Source organism: Sus scrofa, chromosome 2 (assembly GCF_054392235.1).
Source record: "Sus scrofa isolate SSC_HxYL_T2T_F1_AM1 chromosome 2, Sscrofa_HxYL_maternal_Yorkshire_Landrace_v2.0, whole genome shotgun sequence".
NCBI classification, from domain to species: Eukaryota; Metazoa; Chordata; class Mammalia; order Artiodactyla; family Suidae; genus Sus; species Sus scrofa.
In genome coordinates this window covers 51419453-51444296 of record NC_139384.1, presented here as the reverse complement: position 1 = coordinate 51444296, position 24844 = coordinate 51419453, and the positions used below count along the sequence as shown (strand labels likewise).

The following is a 24844-nucleotide window of genomic DNA, read 5'->3' as shown; positions in this document are numbered from 1 at the left end:
CTATAAACAAACAAATAAATAAAAACCAGCTTTGCATTGCATTTTTTAGGTAAATCCTACTCGGTGGTGTAAATTATTCTTTTAATAGACTGTTAATTCAGTTTGCCAGTGTTTTATCTAGATTTTCCACCTCCGTATTCATCAGTAGCTTGGTCTCATTTCCTTTTATTTTATGCTATCTCTTTGTCAGCTTCAATGACATTCTGGACTCTTCCTCTCAGGTTTTATGCCCCCCTGGTTGGGATTTGAGCCCTGAAATCTTTTTCATAAACCACAGGCTTTACTACAGCCCGTGTGGCTCATCAAGAGTTAGGAAATTATGGGGAAGGACACAGATATGATGAAAAAGTCCAGATGCCTGAGGCAACCCTTAAATTACTCTGGGACAATTACTGAGGGCTGACCATGTGCCAGCTGCTGTTATTTAACCTGAAGCTTAAATAAGCTTCTCCTCGGTGAGTAGAATTCAGATGGCTCGTGAGAATCATCTGGAAATGGGGAATGTGAGAGGGGACACAAAGGGCCGTCTCATCTACCTGTGTGGTAGGAAAACGAAGGCCCACAGAAAGGAAGACACCTGCCAAGGTACACACCCAGCTTTCTCTGACTTTAGGAGCCATTTCTTTCAAAAACTCTTCTACAGGAGTTCCCATCGTGGCTCAGTGGAAACGAATCTGACTAGGAACCATAAGGTAGCAGGCTCAATCCCTGGCCGTGCTCAGTGGGTTAAGGATCTGGCATTTCTGTGAGCTGTGGTGTAGGTCGCAGATGTGGCTTGGATCCAGCATTGCTGTGGCTGTGGTGCAGGCCAGCAGCTACAGCTCTAATTTGACTCCTAGCCTGGGAACCTCCATATGCCACAGGTGTGGTCCTAAAAAAAAAAGCAAAAAATAAAAACTCTTCTTCATAGTGTGGGCAAAATACAGGTTCAGACGCTGCTAAAAATATTTTTTTTGGCCCCTCAGCAAGGGCGGACAACTCAGACTCTTCACACAGCTGGTACAGATGTCCTGCAGAGTTAGGCCACAGACCCCCCTCTGGACCCCTAGGCCCTAGAAAGTTATACAGACTGCTACCAGCCTGCCCACACCTCACAAGTCCTGTCCAAAGAAAAGTCTGAGGAACATCAGATATAGCCTAGAGGTTGAGCCAAGGGTTTGGAGCCAGGTTCCCTGGATTTAAACCCTGTGTCTAGCACAGAGTAGCCATGAGGCCTGGAATTCTGAAGCCATAGTTTCTCATCTGGAATATGGGATATTGGGAGAACCTAAAATTAAACCTGCCCTGGGCTCAGAGCAAGCCTTCAGGTATTTCTATAAAGAGCTGCTCGCAGACTTTCTGTGGTGGCTCAGCAGTAACAAGCCTGACTAGTGTCTATGAAGACGTGGGTTCAATCCCTGGCTCAGTGGGTTAAGAACCTGACTAGTATCCATGAGGACACAGGTTTGATTCCTGGCCTTGCTCAGTGGGTTAAGGATCTGGTGTTGACATGACCTGTGGTGTAGGTCACAGATGTGGCTTGGATCCCACATTCCTGTGGCTGGGGTGTAGATCAGCAGCTTATAGCTCCAATTTGACCACTAGCTGGGAACTTCCATGTGCCGAGGTGCGGCCCTAAAAAAAAAAAAAAAAGAAAGAAAGAAAGAAAGAAAAGAAAGAAAGAAAGAAAAAAGAAAAAAAGAGCCAGCTCAGTGCCACACCTGTGCCTGAGAGTGGGACTCCAGAGATAACTAAGGCTCAAGATGACATATTGCTGTAGTGCATGTATCTGTTCAAAATGCACTTTTTGCTCATAGGAATGGCTTCTTTAAAAAGCTTTGTCTTTCATTTTTCTCCAGAAGCCATATTTCACTGAGCAAAAAGGTCTTGGAAGAATTATCAGGACATTTCCTCGCCATCCTCTCCAGCTCTTTGATTATTACAGAGATGCTCTTGCCTGTGCTGCTCATAGGCCAGGGGATCTCTGGCAGCTGTGTCCAGGGTCACAGCCCCAGGCCAAACACGTACACATGTCTCCCAGCTACCCCGGTCCCCATTCCTCGACCCCAGTGTCTACCCAGTTTCCGACTGGGAGCTCTGCTGTGCCCTCTGGGCCTGTGGCTATTGTCTTTCTTCACAGCAGCGGTGTCTGCAAAGCTGTCCCTCGAGTGCTGTGCTCTGCGTCCTTGTCCCCAGGTCTAGCATCCCAAAAATCTATCCTTCAATACTTTGTAGACCACATAGCAGGCCAGGGCAAAAACTGTTCCATAGCAAAGTTTTGCAGACTTTGCTATGACTCCCTAGCAGCCTTGGTGTGGAGGGGTGAGATGCCAGGGGAAGGAAAGGGCCCACGCTGGTACTCCTGGAGATGTTCCATGGCACCAACAGGGAGAGCTTTGTTTCCACCTTGATTTCACTCATTCACAGAGTGACCTTGGGTATGTCTCTTTCCCTCTCTGGGTCTCCATTTCCTCCTTTGTGCAATGAAAACCTTTCCTGCAGCACTCATCTCCCCGGTCAAGTAGAACTTTATTATTATTATTATTATTGGTTTTGAGGGCTGCTTCCGTGGCATATGGAAGTTTCCAGGCTAGGGATCGAGTTGGAACTGTAGCTCCTGGCCTACGCCACAGCCACAGAAATGCGGGATCCGAGCTGTGTCTGCGACCTACACCACAGCTCATGGCAATGCCAGATCCTTAACCCACTGAGCAAGGCCAGGGATCGAACCCGCATCCTCATGGATACTAGTCGGGTTCATTAACTGCTGAGCCATGGTGGGAATTCTTTTTTTTTCTTTCCTTTTTTTTTTTTTAGGACTGTTTTACATCCCTTCCATCCTTCCCTGGTTCAGACTCAGCGAAGTGTCCCAGGTGGCTGTGCTCTGAAAGGGAGAGATGGAAACCAAAGCCATGAGCCTGTGTGGCCAGGCTGGACCCACAGGGAGTGAAAACTGAGGCTGGGGAGTGGCTGTGCTGGGAAGGGTTGTCGCACACTGTGGAGCCTCAGAAGCCAGGCTGTGGCTGTGCTCTGGAGCCTGCAGGCTGGCAGGGGTGGCACCGCGTGGAACGGGGCAGTTCCAGGGGACGCTGGGGCCAGTTCAGTGCCTCTCTGCAGGGCTCACTAGGACTGGGCAGACCTCTCCCACAGTGTCAGCCCCAGGACACGCCTCCCGCCTTCCAGTTCTCCAGCTCCATATACGGTAATAGAAAGCCCATACTCCACCCTCCAGACTGCACCAGAAAAAGGAACATTTATTTTGCAAAGCTGTGCTAGGCTCTGGGGAGATGATGGTGAACAAACAGAACTCTTTCTGCCTTGAGGGGGCTGAGGGCTTCTCGAGAGCTGAAGGCAGACAAATCCACTCTGTGCTGTGGAAGAAAGGAACTGGAAGCTGTGAAGGCTCACAACAGCCCCTGACCTGGTGGAGGCGGGACGGGTCCGCCAGGGACGAGGGAGGTGTTGTGGCTGAGGCCTGATGGCTGGGTCATGGTGATAACAAACACTTTTGAGCCCTCCGTGTGCCTGGCACTAAACCCTGTGCATACATTTTCTCCTTTACTCCTACAGCTACCGGTATCATGATTGCCTCTGTTTTATAGATGAGGAGACTGAAGCTCAAACAGCTTTTGTAAATGGCCCAAAGCCACACAGTTGTTTTGTTTTCTATTTGTTTTTTTAGTGGTTTGATTTCTTTAAAATTTTTTTATTGTTATTTCCCCAATGCAATTTTTTTCTTTTTCTACTATACAGCATGGTGACCCAGTCACACATACAGGTATACCTTCTTTTTTTTCCCGTTATCATGCTCCATCATAAGTGACTAGACATAGTTCTCAGCGCTACACAGCAGGGTCTCATTTTAACCACTAGCGCTGGGGATTTGAAGCCTGATGTCTGACAACAGGTCCTGTGCATGTAACCACAGCAGATGTTAAGTAAGCAGAGGTGGGGAGAGAAGAGCAGGGAGGCCCAGGAAAGACCCTGAGCGAGGCCAGCCAGGTGGGAGCACAGCGAGTGAGGATGGCCAGGTGCCAGCTGAGACCTGAAGCCTGGTAGGGCCTTCAGGGGGTTGTAGGACCTTGCAGGTCACCCTAAGAATTTATTCTTTATCTGGAGCACAATAGGTTAGAAGACCCTGATGGAATTTAAGGACAGAAAACATGGTCAGAATTGTAATTTTATTTATTTTATTATTTTTATTATTTTTATATTGTTATTAAAGCATAGTATGTATGTATGTATTTTTCGCTTTTTAGGGCTGCACTCACGGCATATGGAAGTTCCCAGGCTAGGAATCGAGTCAGAGCTGCAGCTGCTGACCTACGCCACAGCCACAGTGGTGTGAGATCTGAGCCATATTTGCAACCTACATCACAGCTCATGGCAACGCCAGATCCTTAACCCACTGAGCGAGGCCAGGGATCAAACCCACATCCTCAGGATCCTAGTCGGGTACGTTAACCGCTGAGCCACAAAGGGAACTCCTTCAAGTATAGTTGATTTACAGTGTTTCTTCAAGTTCTGTTGTGACCCAACACACACAGCAAAGTGACCCAATCACACACAGTTCCCTGTGCTGTACAGTACGGCCCCAGTTGCCCATCCATTCCAAATATAACAGTTTACATCCAAAAAACCTCCAAAATGCCCATCCATCCCACTCCCTCCCCTTTCTCCCTGGACACCCCAAGTCTGCTCTCCTTGACCATGATCTATTTCTGTTGTTTTTTTAGATAGGATCATCTGTTCCATATTTTAGATTCCTAAATAAGTGATATCATATCATATTTGTCTTTTTCCTTTTGGCTTACTTTGCTTAGTATAAGATGCTCTAGTTCTGTTCATGTTGCTGCAAATGGCATTTGTCTTTTTATGGCTGAGTAATATTCCATTGTATATTTGTACTACATCTTCTTAAACTGTTCATCTCTTGATGGACATTTCAGTTATATGATCATTGTTTGCAGAATGGCAAGCAAATTGGAAGGCGGCAGGAGTGGATATGAGGAGACAAATTTAGAGGCCACTTCAGGATCCTAGGGGAGGGATGATGGCAGCTTGAATGAGGGGGCAGTGAGGAAAGAGGGCAGTGGGAGTTCTTACTGTGGCACAGTGGGTTAAGGATGTGGTGTTGCTACAACTGTGGAGTAGGTTGCAGCTGCAGCTTGGATTTGATCCCTGGCCTGGGAATTTCATATCCTGCAGGTGCAGCCATAAAAAAAAGGAAGAGGGCAGTAGGAGGGAGGAGTAGAGAGTTCTCTAAGAGACAACACTGATAGTGTTTGATGATATGGGGGTTGCAGGAGAGGGTGTCTCAAGGAGATGCCTTAGATTCTGGCTTGTGCAACTAGATGGAGAATGGGCCATTCCCCGAGAGGGAAGATGCTGGAAGGATGTACTTATTTCCTGCATTTGCATGCATGTGCAATTATGCATGTGTGGACCAATTCTAAGGTCAATTTTACTTTGCCAATGTTTAAGAATAGTGAGTAAGTGTGTAGAGTGACACCTCTGGGAAATGACAAAATGGCAGCCCTACCTTTTATGCTACTTACAAACCCTGCTCTGTCACCAGGAGAGTGACTCAGGGGATGGCACCAGAGCCCACCCCCAGCAGAGTGAAGGGAATGAGCATCTCAGCAACCCTTCTGGAGGCAAAAATCTATTTCAGCCCCAGCTTCTCAAGCTTATTCTGCAGGAAATTCATACTCTCCCTAGAATTTCATATTCCCTAGGATCAGGTTCTCCCAGGGAGATCTGAGTATGGGGTGGGAGTGAGGGAACATCCCTGTGACCACATGATGTGGTAGGTGTGAAGAAGTTCAACAGAAAATCCCAGGGAAGCTGTGCAAATTTCCACCTCCATCCTAGCCATTGAAATGCAGAAGAGGAAGCAGCCTAAATACATGACCCTAAGTAATGGAGAGAATCAGCCAGCTCCTATCAGAACATGAAGTTTTGTTGTCCCACCTAAAAAACCCTCCTCCAGCAGGTGTTGATCACAGTACTCACAGGCAAGGCATTTAATGAAGCAGATCTATTGGACATGGTGGTACCCACCCAAGATGCCCCCTTTGGGACCCAGGTGCTCCATCCTCCAGCTGCTATGAGTGGAGGCTGCTGACAGCTCATGGTTGATGGTCTGTAAACTGCCAGCTCATGGTCTGCTCTGTAAATTGCCCTCTGTCTCCTCACTGCCATGCCCAAGGTCAGGTGCTCTTCCTGGGGAAGCATTGCCTGAAGTGAGACAACCCTGAAGGCCACCCTGACTCCAGAGCTCCATGAGAAATGGGTTCCTATGATTCCTGGGTTCTTGAATCTCTCCATTCAGCTTCTCTCTTGGCCCCATATGCTTCCTTTACTCCAGAACATGCCTGATAAACCTCATGCACTTCCTCTTCCCTCTCAGGATCTATTTCCTGGGGAGTCTGACCTAACACATGGATGGCTTTGTGACATGATGCAATGCCTTGGCTTGTCTATGGGCAATTCCTTTTCTTGTATGTTTTACAGTGGGTCGCAGGGGAGATTCTCTAAAGATTGTGGAGGTGCAAGGGAGGCAGCAGCCATCTTGCAGTATTATGGCTAATGTGCTGACTCAGCTCTTTATGTGAAATAATAGCTGGGTGTGTGTGTGTGTGTGAGTTTAGCTCAGTGAGGACGGACCCCACCTCTGCAGGATTTCTTATCCACCAAGGTCAGAGGCAACAAGAATGAACACGGGTTCTAGGCTGTCTTTATGGGGTCCTAGATTGTGCTTGTGGGGTTCCAGCTCCTGATCTTTTCTTCCTGATTGTCTGCCCTTGGGCTTCAAGCTCCAGCATCAGATGCAGAGACAACCATACAGGGACCATTTAATCAGCGCCCACAATGCATAGATCACTTTCCTGTAACAAATCCCTTAATATATCTGGATGTCTACTTCTAGCTATATCTGTGTCTCTCCTATTGTTTCTGCTTCTCTGGTCCAACCCTGACTCACAGACACACATTCTAATTAGAGGAAAGCTGAAGCTGCTACACAGACCATTGCAGTAGCAAATACGCTCAGAACTAGCTAAACAATAGAAGCACAGCTGACAAAGTCTGTTCTTTGAAGACAGAAGTGTGAGCAGTTAGTGTGTCTCTCCTGGTGCCGGAGGTAGGCGAGCAGGCTACTTTGGCTTAGAAAGGAATGTGAAGCATCTGGGCAGGACTAGAGCAACATCCATGGACAGTGTTAGTCAGAAGAGACTTGCCCCAGCCTCCTGGTTTAAGGCTGCACCAGTGTCCCATGTGGAGGGGCTGGTAGTTATGTCTTTACCTCTCACCTGCACAATCATGCTGTCACTATTTCTGGATGTGTGCATGCATGTACAAGAGCACGTCATTCCACAGCTGGCCTGATTCTTCCCAGCTCCTCCTTTTGTGGTCCATAAAAGGCCCTGAGTCTTAAAGCTTCTGCTGACAGTGGCAGCTAATCAGGTAGGCAAGCCCCATCCTGCATAGATTGGGTCTGAGCTGAGGCTTCTCCTGAGGAGTTTTGCCTATCGGAAGACATCTATTTTTCAAGTCATTCTCTTTCTCTCTTCTTCCAGGAAACAGTGATCCACTTTCCTCCCTCCGAGTGTGCCTGGATGTCACCCCTCAGGGTCTCCCAGGTTGGAAATGGCTTTCCCAACATGAAAGGAGGAAGAGGAAGGTAGGCATAAGAAGTGGGAAACAGAGACAGAATTTCCAACTGAGAAATAAAAGGAGATAAAAGGGTGACAGCAACAGAAGGGAATATGAAGGTTTATTAGCCAGTGTTTGAAAACATGAGGATCCCAGAGCAGAAGTTTTCACATATATTTTATCTGCAAAGCTGGAAAATTCGGTAAGAGGGCAATGCAGAGGCTCTAGAGAACAGCTTAACTTCCAGTTCTGCTGTCCTTAGAAGACCCATCCTTGGGCTCCTCAGCTCTAGGGCCTTAACCAGGGGTTCCCTGCTGCCTCCTCCCCACATCTCTCTTTCCTCTCAGTGGTGGCTAAGTGCCAGGAGCTGGTTCTCTTAGGGTAGGGGCGGGGGGCTGTGCTGCTCAGAAGCCTCTCAGAAGAGTAGCCTCTTGAGGATGGGGGGAAGATTTTCTTTTTCCATCCACCTCCTTCAACAATTGTTATATCTGCAGATTCTGGCAAGCTGAAAAGTGACCTCCCAAAGATACTTACATCCTAGTTGCTGGAACCTGTGGGTATTATCTTACATGGCAATAAAGGGTCTTTGCAGATTAAGTTAAGGGATCTTGAGATGGGAGATTATCCTAGACTATCCAGGTGAGCTTTAAGTGCAAGTATAGGTATTTTTATAAGAGGGAAGCAGAGCGAGTTCCCATTATGATGTGGTGGAAATGAATCCGACTAGGATCCATGAGGATGTGTGTTCAATCCCTGGCCTCGCTGCATAGGTCAAGGATCAGGCCTTGCTGTGAGCTGTGGTGCAGGTCACAGATGAGGCTCGAATCCCACATGGCTATAGCTGTGGCTCCAATTCAATCCCTAGCCTGGGAATTTCCACATGTCCCACCCTCTGCCCTAAAAAGCAAGAAAAAAGAAAACCAAAAACCAAAAAACAACACAAAAAAGAGGGAAGCAGAGGGAGTTTTGACACACACAGAGGAGAAGGCAGTGTGAAGTCTGAGCAAAGAGAAACTTTAAAATGTTGGTCTTAAAGATTGGAGTGACATGGCTACAAGCCAAGGAAAGTTGGCAGCCAGCAGAAATTGGACGAGTCACAGAGCAGATATTCCCGAAAGCCTCTGTGGGAGAGTCTGACACTGCCAGTGCCTTAGTTCCAGTGCCATGATGTGGATTTTGGACTGGCAGACTCAAAACTCTGAGAGAATAAATTTCTCTTGTTTGAAGACACCGTGTTTGTGACTAATTTGTTACAGCAGCTGCAAGAGACTATTACACAGACACTTTATGTGTTTGCAGTAAAATGTTTCCCTGGTCAACACTGGGAGAGCAGGGCCTCTGCAGAAATGGTGGGAAGGATGAGGAGTTCCCATTGTGGTGCGGCAGAAACACATCTGACTAGTAAACCATGACGTTGTGGGTTTGATCCCTGGCCCCACTCAGTGGGTTAAGGATCTGGCATCGCCATGAGCTGTGGTGTAGTTTGCAGATGTGGCCCTAAAAACGAAAGAAAGAAAGAGAGAGAAGGAAGGAAGAAAGGAAAGAAAGAAAGAAAGAAAGAAAGAAAGAAAGAAAGAAAGAAAGAAAGAAAGAAAGAAAGAAAGAAAGAAAGAAAGAAAGAAAAATGGTGGGAAAGATGGCCAGGGAGTGGGTGCAAAGTGGTCAGGGGTTTCAGCCTCTGGACAGGTGTGCTGGTGGGAGGGAACTGGGTTCAGACATAGAGGAGGACCACCAGGTACAATGAGGTAGCATAGTCCAGGTGCTGTGGATTCAGACAAACTAATGTTTCTATATCGTATTTTATTTCTGACCTTTTATTTGACTTTGGGCACATTATTTAATGTTTTTGAGGGTTTTTTTTTTTCCTCCTCTGTTAAACAGGGAAAGTAATCTATAATTCATTGGCTATGGAGAACATTTAATGAGATAAGGTGTTATGTAAAAATAGGGCACAGCATCAAGCATTTAAAGGCTAATGAAGTGATAGCTCTAAGTGATAACTAAAGTGTGTTGATTTAGGCATGGTTCTAATAAATCCTTGCTTCCAGAAGGACAGGTTTTTTGGATCAGGCAGGATGGCAAGTGCTACTAAATCGCACTTTAATTCTCCTCTTAGCCAGGGCTGCAGCCAGGGTCAGGACTGTGTCTGTGTTGGCAGAAGTGGCACCCGGGGCACAGGAAGTGGGGTCTGAGGTGGGGGGGTGGAAGGTAGGGAAAGCCAGGCAGAGTCTAGGCTCTAGTCCCAGAGGGTCCCAGGGGCCCCAGCATCACAACTACCTAATTTGTGGGACTCAGTGCAAAATAAAAACTTGAGGCCACTTGCTTAAATTATTAAGAATTTTAGGGAGTTCCTGCAGCAACATGGATGGAACTGGAGCCCCTCATACTGAGTGAAGTGAGTCAGAAGGAGAAAGACAAATACCATATGATATCACTTATATCTGGAATCTAATATATAGCACAAATGAACCTTTCCACAGAAAAGAAAATCATGGACTTGGAGAACAGACTTGTGGTTGCCAAGAGGAAGGGGGAGGAAGTGGGATGGATGGGGTGCTTGGGGTTAATAGATGCAGAGGACAGCCTTTGGAATGGATTAGCAATGAGATCCTGCTGTGTAGCAGTGGGAACTATGTTTAGTTACTTATGATGAAGCATGATAATGTGAGAAAAAAGAATGTATACATGTATGTGTAACTAGGTCACCATGCTGTACAGTAGGAAAAAAAAGTAATGTATTGGGGAAATAAAGAATTTTAGGAAGTTCCAGTTGTGGCTCAGAGGTAGCGAACACAACTAGTAACCATGAGGATTGGGGTTCAGTTCCTGGCCTCGCTCATTGGGTGACGTATCTGGCATTGCCATGAGCTGTGGTGTAGGTTGCAGACCCGGTTCAGATCCCGAGATGCTGGGGCTGTAGTGTAGGCTGGCACATTTTGCTCTGATTTGACCTCTAGCCTGTGAACCTCCATATGCCACCAGTGCAGCCCTAAAAAGCAAAAAAAAAAAAAAAAAAAAAAAAAGGAATTTCAGGACAGCAATGGCAGAGCCATGTCTGAGTGCAGGGCCCTGGTGAATCTGTGCATTCCCATGTCATCAGCTCTGCTGGCTTTGGAGCAGTGGGATAAAGCCCGGTCATTCCAGTCGTTCTGATAAGCGGGACCAGACCTGGCTGAACCTGGCAGAGTTCCGCTGGGTCCTAGTGCCGTGCTGCTGATTGGGAGTCAACTGTGAGCTTGTGAAGATTCCAACTCAGAAGTTCTGGTGCAGGACCTACATTTCTCACTCGCTTCTTGGAGACACCTGAGGCTGACTGTCCTCAGGCTACACTCTGAGCATCAAGGACCCAAGAGACACCTCAGGTCATGGTTTTTGACACCTCGGGCTTTTCATCCAGTTTCTCAGGCTACCAAACTTATCTTTAGGGACCTGGCACATCTGAACCAAAAGGAAGACACCTGAAGGTCCCGCTCCCCTGTTATGTTATGAGTCAGGCTGGGCTTAGTCAAAGATAAGAAGTTTGGATCTGCTGCAAGTGGCTGGTCTATAGCAATCTAGTTACCAATGGCAGTAACAGTAACAATACCTTAGCAAATTGTTTTTATTGAGCATAAGCCCTGTGCTAGAAACAGAACTAATCCCTTTAGGGACATTCTCTCTCTCTCTTTTTTTTTTTTTTTTTTTTTTTTAGGGCTGTACCTACAGCATATGGACATTCCCAGGCTAAGGGTCGAATCGGAGCCACAGCTGCTGGCCTACACCACAGCCACAGCAGTGCCAGATCCGAGCAGCATCTGTGACCTACACGCAGCGCCGGATCCCAGACCCACTCATTGAAGCCAGGGATCGGATTGAATCTGCAACCTCATGGATGCTAGTTGGATTCATTTCTGCTGTGCCAGGATGTCACGACAGAACTCTGGGGATGTTGTCTTTTTCAGTGGTTTGTAACTGTATCCAGTTGAAAAGTCTGTAATCAGTGATTCGATTACATATTAATTTATTTAAAGACACACAAGTTTTTTTCTTCTTCTTTTTATAGTGTACTTGTGGCATATGGAATTTCCCTAAGCTAGGGATCAAACAAGCTGCAGCTGCTGGCCTATGCCACAGTCATTGCTATGCTAGATCCGAGCTGCATCTGTGATCTATGCTGCAACTTTCGGCAATGCCGAATCCTTAACCCACTGAGCAAGGCCAGGGATCTAAGCCTCATCCGCACGGACACTATGCTGGGTTCCTAACCTGCTGAGTCACAACAGAAACTCCAAGACACACAACTTTTTACTATTAATTTTATGCATAATTTTGCAGATGCCTTCTAATGTCCCTGGAGTAGGTACTACCATGGTGCCCATTTTACAGATGTGGAAACTAAAATGAGAAATATTCAGTACCCTTCCCTTATCTGCCTGACTCCCACATCCTGCTCTCAAACACCCTCAAGTTCCTGAATAAACAGGAACGAGTTGAGAATCAGCTAACACTAAACAGTTTACAATGTGCTCTTATAGGGGTCTATCATTTTCTCTTTACAGCCATCCTGAGAAGCAGTGCTGGGATCCAGTTTGTGGATATTGAGGCCTGGAGCTTGTATGTGACTTGCCAAGTTCATAGCCCGTAAGTGGGAGATGGGATGCCAGGAAACTCAGGCTCTCTGGGCGCCCATCCCATGGGAGGGATGATAAGATGACAGGTATTCATGGAGGCAGGGATCCAAGCTCCAAGTCTTATGAGTTCAGGCAATTACTTCAGGGAAAGAAGTCCAGGGATGGCACTGGGGCTGCCAGGTGCTCCTAGGAGGAACCTTCCCAGAGGCTGGTGCTGGGCTTCTGCTGCCACAGGAGGGGCTCAGAACTTACCCTTCCCAAGGACTTTGCTCTGTTCCTGGAGGACTTCCCCTTAACCTGAGCAAAAAGGCTGAGAGGGAAGCCTCAGACTCTTGGGTTGGAGGACTGACTCTACCTCTTTCGGGCAAATTGTCCTCAAAAGTTCCCATCCAGGGAGTTCCCGTCGTGGCGCAGTGGTTAACGAATCCGACTAGGAACCATGAGGTTGCGGGTTCGGTCCCTGCCCTTGCTCAGTGGGTTAAGGATCCGCCGTTGCCGTGAGCTGTGGTGTAGGTTGCAGACGCGGCTCGGATCCCAAGTTGCTGTGGCTCTGGCATAGGCTGGTGGCTACAGCTCCAATTCGACCCCTAGCCTGGGAACCTCCATATGCCGCTGAGCGGCCCAAGAAATAGCAACAACAACAACAACAAAAAAAAAGTTCCCATCCAATGGGATTGACTAATGCCCCTCTCCCACCTGGCTTGCTAGAAGGACTAAATGAGTTTATCCATAGAGAGCTCTGATGAAAGTTGCCTGGTTCTTCCTATCGGTAGGTGTTATCTTTCTGCAAAGGGCTCTCGCCTCCAAGATTGGGTGCGACCAAGAGCAGGTCCGCCTGAGCTGAGGTCCTGGGGACACCCTTTTCTTTTTTCTTTTTTCTTTTTGTCATTTTGCCTTTTCCAGGGCCACTCCCGCAGCATATGGAGGTTCCCAGGCTAGGGGTCTAATTGGAGCTGTAGCTGCCAGCCTACGCCAGAGCCACAGCAGCCTGGGATCTGAGCCACGTCTGCAACCTACACCACAGCTCACGGCAACGGCGGATCCTTAACCCACTGAGCAAGGCCAGGGATCAAATCCGCAACCTCATGGTTCCTCGTCGGATTCATTCACCACTGAGCCACAACAGGACCCCAGGACTCCCATTTCAGAGCAACCAGCAGCCTTCACCGTTGGCAGGGCCCAGTTCTGGCATTTCCATCCTTCTCCTGACATCACTTCTGCTACTATTCTGGGAAGCACATCATTGTGGAGATTCTTTCTCATCCATATGGTGCATATGTAACCTTCCCATAAAATGGTACCACTTTTCCCACCAAGTGTGATGAAATAAAAACAGCTCACATGGGGATCAGAAGGTTTTGGTTCTAGTCATGGCTTTGCCTTTAGGTAGATGTGTTATTTGGGGAATACCGCCCAAAGCATGGTCCATGGTTTCCTCATCAAAAGAATGGAGAGGTTGGAACGTTCCCTGGTGGTCTAGTTGTTAGGATTTGGCACTTTCACCCCTGTGGTCCGAGTTCAATCCCTGATCTGGGAACTGAAATCCTACCTGAAGCTGCTGCACACCATGACAAAAAGAAAAAAAAAAAAGAATGGAGGAGTTGGATTGAATTTATTTAAGAAAAAAGTACCCTGAACCCTCCATTCCAAGCTGGGCAATGTATGAAGCACTAGGGATGTAAAACCAAAGAGGCCAAGGCCCCTCCCCTGAAGGAGCTCTATGCTGGGACAGAGGAACCCCATGATAGAGGAATGCATCATCTACCAGCTAAGATTGGTGCTAATATTCTAAAATTATGCCCACTCTCACCCTTGACTCCTATCAACAATATTGTGTAGAACAGTGAACACATAAGACCGTTGCCAGTCTTTGCTCTTTCATCAGGTACCCATGCTGGTTAAAGACAATTTCTATTAGACAGTGATCTAAGTTCTGAGCCTCTGGCTTAGTGTAGCATCTGTCCCAACAAAGTCCTCTTACCGGTCAAAGTCCAATGGCTTCCAAAGTTCAGATCCAGTGAATATTAGATGTGACCTTGAGTTGCTCTGGGTTGGAGAAGACAGGGCATCCTGAGATCACCTCTGACATTCTCCCAGCTCACCTGGACCCTTTTCTAAGAGGTCTCTGGCTGGTACTTCAAATCAGCAGGCCTGGAGGCTTATGTCTCAGTAATTCAACAACTACGGCAGCTGGTTCTTTTCCCTTAAGATTTAATACTTGTCATTTATCTGTGTCAAAACTGCAAAGGAACAAGTTTCCAAAGACAGATTTATTATGTGTGCTCAGTGTCTCAGGTGCAGCAGTGCATAGAGATGGGCTGAATTCCATATTTTCCATGAGTTTTTGTTCTATAAAAATAGCCACTTTTATTTTGCATTCAGACAAGTGAGAAATATACAGTCTTGAGCTGTGAGTCACCATGGGGCATTCACAGAAAGTAACATTATTGTGGGACTGGGTTCTAGCCATTGGTTTCAGGGTCAGCTGCCAGGCTTACACAAGCGTAAGCTTATGCAAGGAGCAAGTTGTAACCAGAGCTGACTACATAATTTGTGAAGCTCAGGGCAAAATGAAAATGTGGGACCTCAAGATTAAAAAGCAAGAAAAAAAGTCCTGTTAGAGATAAAGCATTTCCCTTTCTTCTGTGGTCTTTCTCTCACTTGTCATGGTGGTATTTAATGTTGTTCTAAGAAAAATTAAAGTTTTCAGTTATCAGCATGCATTTTACTATTTATTTGTTGTGTAATGCAATTTTAAATGCAAATATAAGAGCACATAACTTCTAGGTGGAATCGCTGAAATTATGCAATCATTATTTCACAGTTCCTCCCCAGCGAGTGCCTTAAGTTGTTGGAAAAAACAAGCCTGAGCCAGATTCAGGAAGGTAGAAGAAGAAGGAAAGGATCCCCCAGGCAGAGACTGGCTAATGGGTCCTCCAGGTATGGAATGCGCATCCTCATTGGTGGCCGGGGCACCTCCCCATGATACAAGTCACATACATGCTCTTTCTGGCCTGAGAACTTCCCACTTTGCCCTCCTACCCACCTCTCCTGCCATCCTTAGTACTGAGGTCTTGTGCAGCTGCTGGGGATGGAGGCTAGAGACATCAAGCCAGGCATCTTCTCTTTCCATGTGCTCACCACCCCAAAGCACAGCAGATGGATCTCTGCAGATTTTTAAACATATGTGTTAGGACAAGCTTGGTACCTGGATTAAGGAAGTGGCTCAGTACCCTAGAGGCTTGGCTTCTGTCTGGCCATTCAACAGATGCACTGCCAAGATGTGGACCTGCCAAGCCCCACCCCAAGATGCTGTAGGGTGTGTGCTGTAGGGCGTGGGCTGTATCCTGATTCTCCCTGTGTCCTGCCTGGGGTAGGAGCAGCAGTGGTTGTAGTGTGAGGGCTGGAGGAGAAGTCAGTGTAAAGATGGAGGCAGAGGGGGCGGTAAGGGCACAAGGAATAGAGGAGCCACTAGAAGTTGAAAGAAGCAAGGAACAAACTCTCCACTAGAGCTTCTGGTGGGATCATAGCCCTGCTAACATCTTGGTTTTAGCCAATAAAATTGATTTTGGATTTCTAGCCTCCAGAACTATGACACAATCAATTTCTGTTGTTTTAAGCCACCAAGTTTGTGGTAATCTCTTATGGCAGACTAAGAAAATGAATATACAAACTACTAGAATTAATAAGTATAATCAGCAAAGTTGCTGGATATAAGGTCAATATACAAACATCACCTTATTTCTATCAGCAACTAATAAATTAAAAATTAGAATAAAATATTCTATTTATAATAGTGTCAGTAAACACCAATTTTTATGGTTAAATCTAATGAAAGTTGTACAGCCCCAAACTATTATTGAGAGAAATTAAAGAAGACCTAAATAAATGAAGGCATATACCATGGTCGTGGATTGGAAAAAATACTGCAAGATGTCAGTTCTCACCCCATTCAACTATAGATTGTATAATGCCAGTCAAATTCTGGAAGTTATTTTTGGTAAAAATTGATAAGCTGATTCCAAAATTCATAGGGGAATGCAAAAGGCAAAGAATAGCTTAGGCAACCTCGAAGAAGAAGAAGATCGGAACGCTTACATTACCAGATAAGATCCATTATTAATTTATTATAATTTAGCATGACACCATCACAAGAATAGAACCACTTACCAGTCATGCAAAATAAAGCTCAGAAACAGACTCACATATATTTATTATTAAAGGATTTATTATTATTATTTATTATTAAAGGAATGCATGGGAAAAGAAGGATTGTTTGTTAAGTAAATATTTCTCAATTGATTATATGGAAAAATAGTATATTTACTCCTCTTTTTTTACCCCAAGCACAAAATCAAATATATATGGCTAGCGTCTCTAAATATAAAAGATAAAACAATAAAGTTGTAGGAGAAAGCATAGAATGATATCTTCATGATCCTTGAATAAGTGACTTTTTTTTAAAGGACATAAAAACTGCTAATCAAAAAAAAAGAATATATCAGTAAATTAGACTTAAGAACTTTGGTATTCCAAAAGACATCATTAACAGAGGAAAAGGGAATGCACAGAGTAAAAAGGTATTTGCAACACATATATCTAATTAAGAACTTGTATCCAGAATATATAAAGAACTCCTACAAATCAGTTAGAAAAGGACAACCCAATAGAAAAATTGATGAGAAAGGCTTTAATAGACACTTTACCAAGTGAACATCCAAATAGCAACAAAGAGAAAAACAAAAACAGCCCCAAACCAACCACATGAAAATGTACTAAACGTCATGAATCATCAAGGAAATGTAAATTAAAGCCACAATGTACCATCACACAGCTACCAAAATGACTAAAAAGAAGATGGAAAATTCCAAAGCAAGGCTAGTGAGCAAAAGTGAATTCTCTTGCACTGTTGGTAGGAGTGTAAATTGGTACAATTATTTTGATAAACTGTCAGTGTCTAATAAACCTGTGCATATGCATATCTTATGACCCAGCTACTTCACTTCTAGTTACATACCAGGTAGTCATGTGTTCATGCATTCACCAAACAATATGTACTACAGTGATCAAAGCAGCACTATGGATGTTACTCAAGTGTCTGTCAGAATAAATTGAGACATTCAAACAATGGAATATTGCACAGAAGTAGAGAATAAGTCCATGCAACAATATAATGAAACTCAGAAAGCATAATAATTTGAGTGAAAAAAGCCAGACCCAAATGAAAATCTATTTATTATTCCATTTGTATAGAGCACAGAAACAGACAAAACTAATCTATACTCTTGGACATTGGTCATCCTCAGGAAGGTACAATAACTGGAAGGGACCACAAAAGGGACTTTGGGGTACTGGTCAGGTTCTGTTTCTTGACCTCGGTGCTGGTTACATGTGTATGTTTGTGAAAATTCATTGAGCTCAACATTAACGCTCTGTGAGCTAGAAAAGTACATTACGCTTCAATTTAAAGTTCATTAAATCTCAGCTTATATTCTATGGTATAAATGGCTGGGATTAAGGAAAGTGATGTAGCACAGGTTCTGGCATAGTAACTGTTAAAAAAAATGACAGCTAGTTTTATTATTGCTACATAATAAAAATGATTTCCTGATGGACGTTTGCTACAGCTAATACTACCAGCTTCATTTTGCCTTGCTTGACGTTAGCCTGACAAATGAGGCCCTGTCCAGTTCTGATTCTGCTGCAGTGACTTTGAAATTTGTCAAAATTGGTGCAGCAATGCTGAGCATCACCAGATGTGTGAACAGAAGCCTGGTGAACAGCAATATCTGTTCACATGGAATTACTTCTCTCTGCTTTCAACATTTTTCCAAAGCAGTGCTAGCAAGTGAGGCCAAGAGCCATGAAGGGCAATGCCTAAGGTTTTCCAGAATCATGTCTGATATGGATTTCACATACAGGTGCATTATTCGGGTGAGGTTTAGAAATGGCTTCACTTGGGACTTTTGCAGGGGCCAATGTGTTCCAGGAGATGTGGAAATGTTCATTATTTCCTGCTTCCTCAATGCACACTGGCCCTATTTGCCTTCTGAAGGAAGTTTTTTCTGTCTCCCTTTGTTATAAAGATGCTGAGGTCAAATTCTCAGATGCTAGTGTAATTCACGTTTAGCTTTCCCATCTATGTGTTCATTTGCACCCGTCCTTTTGCCAGAAGGGCTTAAAGTAGCTTACAGGAATACTGCTTTTGGAGTTATCTTTAGGAGTATCTGCCTCACCCATGACTTCCTTCCTCTAAAAGCTGCCTCTCTCAGTTGCAGTGGCAGATTTGGAAGCCACGTTTGCACTTCATTCGGCTTCCTCCATTGGCCCTGGGTGGACAGACCTGGTGGAAGTGACGGACCCAAGCTGGGGCCACTTGCAGTCTTTCCCCTGAGAATTTGAACTTGGGGCTTGGAGACAGCAGTCATTGTCCACTGACTGGCTGAATAAGACCAGGTCAACTGACCCACTTTCAAAAGAAGAAAAGAAAGTGAGTCTACAGAGGTAGGGAGAAAGAAATAGAGGCATAGAAGAAAGGAGATGACAGGGCATTTGGTGAAGAGACATTGGGAGAGGGGATGTCTTGGTTTCTGCTATTTCTCTCAATCCTGGTTCTTGGCCCCACTGCACTTCCTCCCCCATGTCCATGAGATGATCCTGTATTATTACAATGCCTGCCTCCTAATCTTTGTAGCTTAAGCTAGCTCAAGTAGGTTATCTATAGTTTCCAACTAAAATCAGCTCAAGTAGGTTATCTATAGTTCCAACACTGCAACGAGATAGCAGCCCATTAAAATGTGTCAACAAATGGACAGTGTGTCAACAAATGACATATTGAAAATGTGTCATTGTAGTGAAGGCTGGTATGATGTCAGGAGAGAGGGGGAAGTACCAGTACAGCCATGTGACCCTGTCCATTTTCTGCTAGCAGCCAGCAAATGCCAAGGAGGATGAAGCATCAAGAGCAGGTGTTCTCCAAAAAAAAAAAAAAAAAAGGAGATCCCATCGTGGCTCAGTGGAAATGAATCTGACTAGAACCATGAGGTTGTAGGTTCGATTCCCTGGCCTCGCTCAGTGGGTTAAAGATCCGGCATTGCTGTGAGATGTTGCTGTGAGCCACAGATGAGGCTCAGATCTGATGTTGCTGTGGCTCTGGTCTAGGCCAGCAGCTGGGATTAGACCCCTAGCCTGGGAATCTCCATATGCTGTGGGTGCGGCCCTCAAAAGACAAAAGACAAAAAAAAAAAAAAAAGAATCAGGTGTTCTCAACCCCGGCTACACAAGCTCCGGACACTGGGGAGCTTCTGAAATATACTCCCAGGCCCCACCCCAGAGACTTGATTTAATTGCCCTGAGCTGGCATCTTGATGTTGGAAATGCTCCCCTGTGATTCTCAAGTATGCCCAGGGTTGAGAGCCCTCAGTTACCTTAGTCATAGTAGGTAGAACTAAAAATAAAGAATAAGCCAAACAAAAACAGGTCGTTAAGAGACGTATGGGAATGGTACTGAGGCCACAGAGAGAAGTCCCTTGCATAGATCCTCCTTTGCAGGACATATGTGCTCAGCGATAGCCTCATAGCAGATACCGAGGTGGCCCTGAATGTGAGCTGATGAATGATCCCAAAGTACCATCCCGAAAAGCACGTCCATGGGATGATGCAAAGCATCTTGCTGCCTGGCTCCATCTTGGAATAGATTTGAGAATATTTAGAACAGATGTTTATGCTAAGACTCCTGAATTTTAAAGCAACTTTTTTCCTGCCCAGGAGAGGGACTCATTTCCATCAGGTCAGTGGTGGCTCTGAGCCCCCCAAAATTTCAGAGGCACTGGAAGAGACGTATTCACAGACTGACCATCTTTTTGATGATTCTCTATCATAAAGGAATCTCCCCACTGGGCTTTACAGGTAGTCAGTCTCCTTTATGGGCACCTGGCAGGTGGTACAGCTTGCCAGGTTGCCGACTTGAGCATGAGGCGAATCTGCCATAAGAGTTGGCTGCCAGGATCAGGATTGGTGTCCTCAGAGGAAGGCTGAGGAGCCTGGCAAGGACACATGTATGAATAGAAAGCAAAGAGAAAGGTTGAAAGGGGGCCAAGACGCTCCTCAGAAAGCATTCAGGATGCACTCCAGTGCACAGACAAAAGGGCAATGAAGCCCCCAAAATTCTCCATCTGAGCACAAACAGCAATAATTTCTGCTTGGAAAAAATTTAAAACAGGTGGGGCCAAATACCCATCTTGTTCATAAAACATCTCGGTAAACACCCATGGAACATTTAACCTTGAGAAATATATCCCGGCACCATCTCTAAGCTAAATTGTTTGCAAAATATATGACTATGTGACTGAATTAGTTAACTTGTTCCTAAGGGTTATTGACCATAAGTCAGTTTAATGTTGGAGGCTAGCTACCAAAAAATGATGACTTTGTTTTCAGAAGCATTTGATCTGTAGTCCTTCTTTATGACATTAATTAAATAGTAGGTAAGTCATCTATCAAGGTCATTCTTGGCTCATGACACTGGACTATGGCATCTACCAATAAAGAAATACCCCCTTTCAAGTTTGTATAACAAAGGGTGATATCCTGATAGCCTGTTCACAGAAGAGGAGTAGTAAGACTTTGAGGTGTTGATTAGAGAGAAGGCAGGCCAGGATAAATACCTGTTTATCTCTTTGGGAAATGCCATCTGATTTATCAAAAGAATATTTTTATTGGGTAGTTCCTAAATCACCACAATCCACCATCCATAATCCAAATCTGGTCCATAGCCTGTTTTTATTTGTCCTTGTAAGAATGTTCTTTTGCATACTTTAACTGGTTGAAAAAAATTGGAAGAACTATTTCGTGATACATAATGTTATGAGGAGTTCCCTGGTGGCTCAGTGGGTTAAGGATCTGGTGTTGTCACTGCTGTAACTCTTGTTACTGCTGTGGTACGAGTTTGATCCCTGGCCTGGGAACTTCTGCATGCCATGGGAGTGACCAAAAATGATAGGAAATTCAAATGGCAGCATCCATAGATAAGGTTTTCCTGGAACACCATCATGCTTATTTGCTTCTGTATTATCTATGGCTGCTTTTATGCTACAGTGACAGTCAAGTAGTTGCAATACAGGCTGTATGGCGCACACAGCCTAAAATATTTACTATCTGACCTTCTACAGGAAGGACTGCAGAGGAACATGAGCAGGACCACATTGAGGCCATGTAACCCTTGTCCACAAAGGCCAAAGAAATGTCAAATACCACCAACTATCTTCTATGATTCTTAACAGATTCCCAAGCTTGGGGTCCAATCAGAGCTGCAGCTGCCGGCCTACACCACAGCCACAGCGACACAGGATCGGAGCCATATCTGTGACCCATACCACAGCTCACAGGAATGCTGGATCCTTAACCCACTGAGCAAGGCCAGGGATTGAATCTACATCCTCATGGATGCTAGTCAGATGTGTTTCCACTGAGCCACAACAGGAATTCCAGGTTTAACTTTTGATTGCAAAACAAAAAGGCTACCAACACACATTTAGATGAAATATCTAATAATTGTGAATGTAAAGGGAATACTTTTAAAATGGGAGACACCACTTTCTGAGTCATTTTTTTAAATTATTCCAGCAAATACTTATTGATCAAATACTATGTGTGAACATCATGCCCTGAGTTTTTATAACAGGCTCAAATTCAAAAGCAGACCCTTGAGACCATCCTTGAGCAGCTGGGGCACAGGAAATTTTGTTCAGGTGTTTTATTTAGCTTGGAGGCCTTTGTTTTAATCAACTGTATAAAATGAGAGATCATTACCAGGCCTCAGTCAGAAAGTGGCCTGGGATCTACAAGGCTTGAATAATTGAACTTTGTAGCGTTGTGGAAATTAAGTTTCTGGGCCCTCAATCACCAAATGCATACCTCCTATAATTATTTTCTAGGCTGTTCCCATTGCTAGTTATCCTGGCCTGGCTCAGTTACAGCTGCGGGGGGCTTAGCATAAGATGAGGAGTCATCGGTGCGTTTTCCGACTTCCTTGGGGTTATTGTTTAACCACAAACTAGGTGACTAAGCACCTTATATCCTAGGATACAACACGAGAGGAGTGTATTTACGTAATCAGTATTCTGCTTGGTAGGAAGCCAGAGAGAAAACATCTCCCTTGAGGCTTAAAAGCAAAGTTTAATAGCCCCCTGGATGGAAACCGGTCCTAGCAGGGTCTCACTGACTTGAAGATGAAGGATTTAAAACCTTTGGGGAGGGTATGAGGTGTAGGCAGCAACAAAGTTTCCTCAATCAAATATGCATCAGGTTGTACAGAGAGAATTAGCATTCTGGGGGAGAGGGAACTGGGGAGCTTTCTGGGTTTTCAGGGGATGGGGTAGAAAAGAGACCCTACTTCTTACCCCTAATAGGCAGGGGTATCCCTGGGAGGAAAAGGGTGAGGCTTTCAAGCAAATGCCAGGAAGAAGGGGCCCAACCTCTTACGGTGAGCTTTTCTTTTGCTATCACAGCTATAGCAATGAGTTCAAACTGGCGATTGTAAAAGAAACGACAATTATAACAGATATAAATAAGAAGAAGGAAAAGTGAACAAGATTACTGCAATCCTGAGGGTATAGACAGAAGATTAAAACAAGTCAAAAAGTGGAGTTCCCATTGCGGTGCAGCGGAAACGAATCTGACTAGAAACCATGAGGTTGCGGGTTCGATCCCTGGCCTCACTCAGTGGGTTAAGGATCCGGCGTTGCCATGAGCTGTGGTGTAGGTCGCAGACGTGGCTCAGATCTGGCATTGTTGTGGCTCTGGTGTAGGCTAGCAGCTGTAGCTTCGATAGACCCCTAGCCTGGGAACCTCCATATGACGCAGGTGCAGCCCTAAAAAAAAAAAAAAAAGGCAAAATAAATAAATAAATAAATAAAACAAGTCAAAAAGCAATATACATTTTTGTTTGTTTTAGGGCTGCACCTGGGGCATGTGGAGGTTCCCAGGCTAGGGGTTGAATCGGAGCTATAGCCACCAGCCTACACCACAGCCACAGCAACGGGGGATCCGAGCCTCATTTGCAACCTACACCACAGCTTATAGCAACATCGGATCGTTAACCCACTGAGCGAGGCCAGGGATTGAACCTGCATCCTCATGGTTCCTAGTCAGATTCGTTTCTGCTGACCCACAATGGGAACCCCAAAATATATATTTTTAATAGAATATAAATCACAATAAAGTCAAAAGGTTAGAAACTTCAGGATAACAGTAGAATAAAGTGTATGAGAGCGAAAAGAAAATGTAAAAGGCTATAAACCAACAAAATAAAAGGTTAAAAATATAAAAGTAAATGAGAGGAAAGATTAAGATAAAAAGGCAAAAGCATCAGGTAAAAGTGAAAAAAAGTGCAAGTAGATGAGATTTAAGGAATAAGAAAATTAAAAATTAAAACTGTAAAGGTAAAAATATGTAAAATCATAAAAACAATAAGATTAGAGAAATACCTTTACATAAAAACAATTTTTAAATGTTTATAATGAGAGATTTAAAAAATAGCAATGAGGGAGTTCCCATCATGGCTCAGTGGGTAAGGACCTGATGTTGTCTCTGTGAGGATGTGGGTTTGATCTCTGGCTTTGCTCAGTAGGTAAGGATCTGGTGTGCAAGCTGGGGCATAGGTCACAGATGCAGCTGGGATCCTGTGTTGCTGTGGCTCTGACATCGGCCAGCAACTGCAGCTCTGATGCAACCCCTAGCCTGGGAACTTCCATACATCCATAAAAAGAAAAAAAAAAATAGCAATGAGGCAGGGAGCAGCTAGAAGAAATCAGAAAAAGCCTTGGGATTCTCTAGCCGGGGGATCAAACCCTCTGAGTAGGGAACCCTCTGAGAGAAATGTGGTTTCTTACATTCTCAGAATAAACTTCTACACAGAGCTTAGCACCATAGAAAACCAGTCAAGCCCTCAGCTCTTGCCTATAATGAGAGAAGGCATGACTCCTCAACACAAACAGCAAGGGTGCCCCAAAGCTGCCTTTTGCAAGTTTCCAAAGCATAATCATTTCAGGATGGTATCCACCTCTCCGTGGTCCAGATAAATATCATTGCTTAAAATCAGACAGCAGAGGAGTTCCTGTCGTGGCGTGGTGGTTAACGAATCCAACTAGGAACCATGAGATTGCGGTTTGGTCCCTGGCCTTGCTCAGTAGGTTAAGGATCCAGCGTTGCCATGAGCTGTGGTGTAGGTTGCAGACTCGGCTTGGATCCCACGTTGCTGTGGCTCTGGCGTAGGCCAGTGGCTACAGCTCCAATTCGACCCCTAGCCTGAGAACCTCCATATGCTGCGGGAGTGGCCCCAGAAAAAGGCAAAAAGACCAAAAAAAAAAAAAAAAATCAGACAGCAGAGCTGAGACTTTAACTCAAGTCCAGTCTTCATTCTACAGCTTTGTTCATCCTAAAGCCTCCCAAGTCTATTGCCTGACTTGGGAACTGCCCTTTTCTGTTGGTTGTGAATGGTAACTATTGACTCTTGGCTATTAGGAATGAAGTAATACATTCACTTATTTTCATTCTACCACATTCCACCTTTCTCCTTTCATCTCTAAGTCCGTCAGAGT

General features: G+C 44.9%; 1 protein-coding gene and 1 long non-coding RNA gene across 3 annotated transcripts in view; one reads left to right on the top strand and one right to left on the bottom strand.

Moving 5' to 3' along the window:
• Positions 1-24844, bottom strand: part of GALNT18 (polypeptide N-acetylgalactosaminyltransferase 18) — a 488883-nt gene that overhangs the window by 27504 nt on the left and 436535 nt on the right. The gene's annotated exons all lie outside the window — the stretch shown is intronic.
• The window catches only part of LOC106509423 (uncharacterized), a 193437-nt gene that overhangs the window by 135651 nt on the left and 32942 nt on the right, over positions 1-24844 (top strand). The window contains exons 6-8 of one of the 2 annotated variants that reach the window (XR_014837280.1): positions 7560-7663; positions 12174-12255; positions 15070-15185. This is a non-coding gene — a long non-coding RNA (uncharacterized LOC106509423). Of the gene's footprint in view, positions 1-7559; positions 7664-12173; positions 12256-15069; positions 16740-24844 lie in introns of those variants that run through there. The other variant, XR_014837281.1, reaches the window with a different exon arrangement.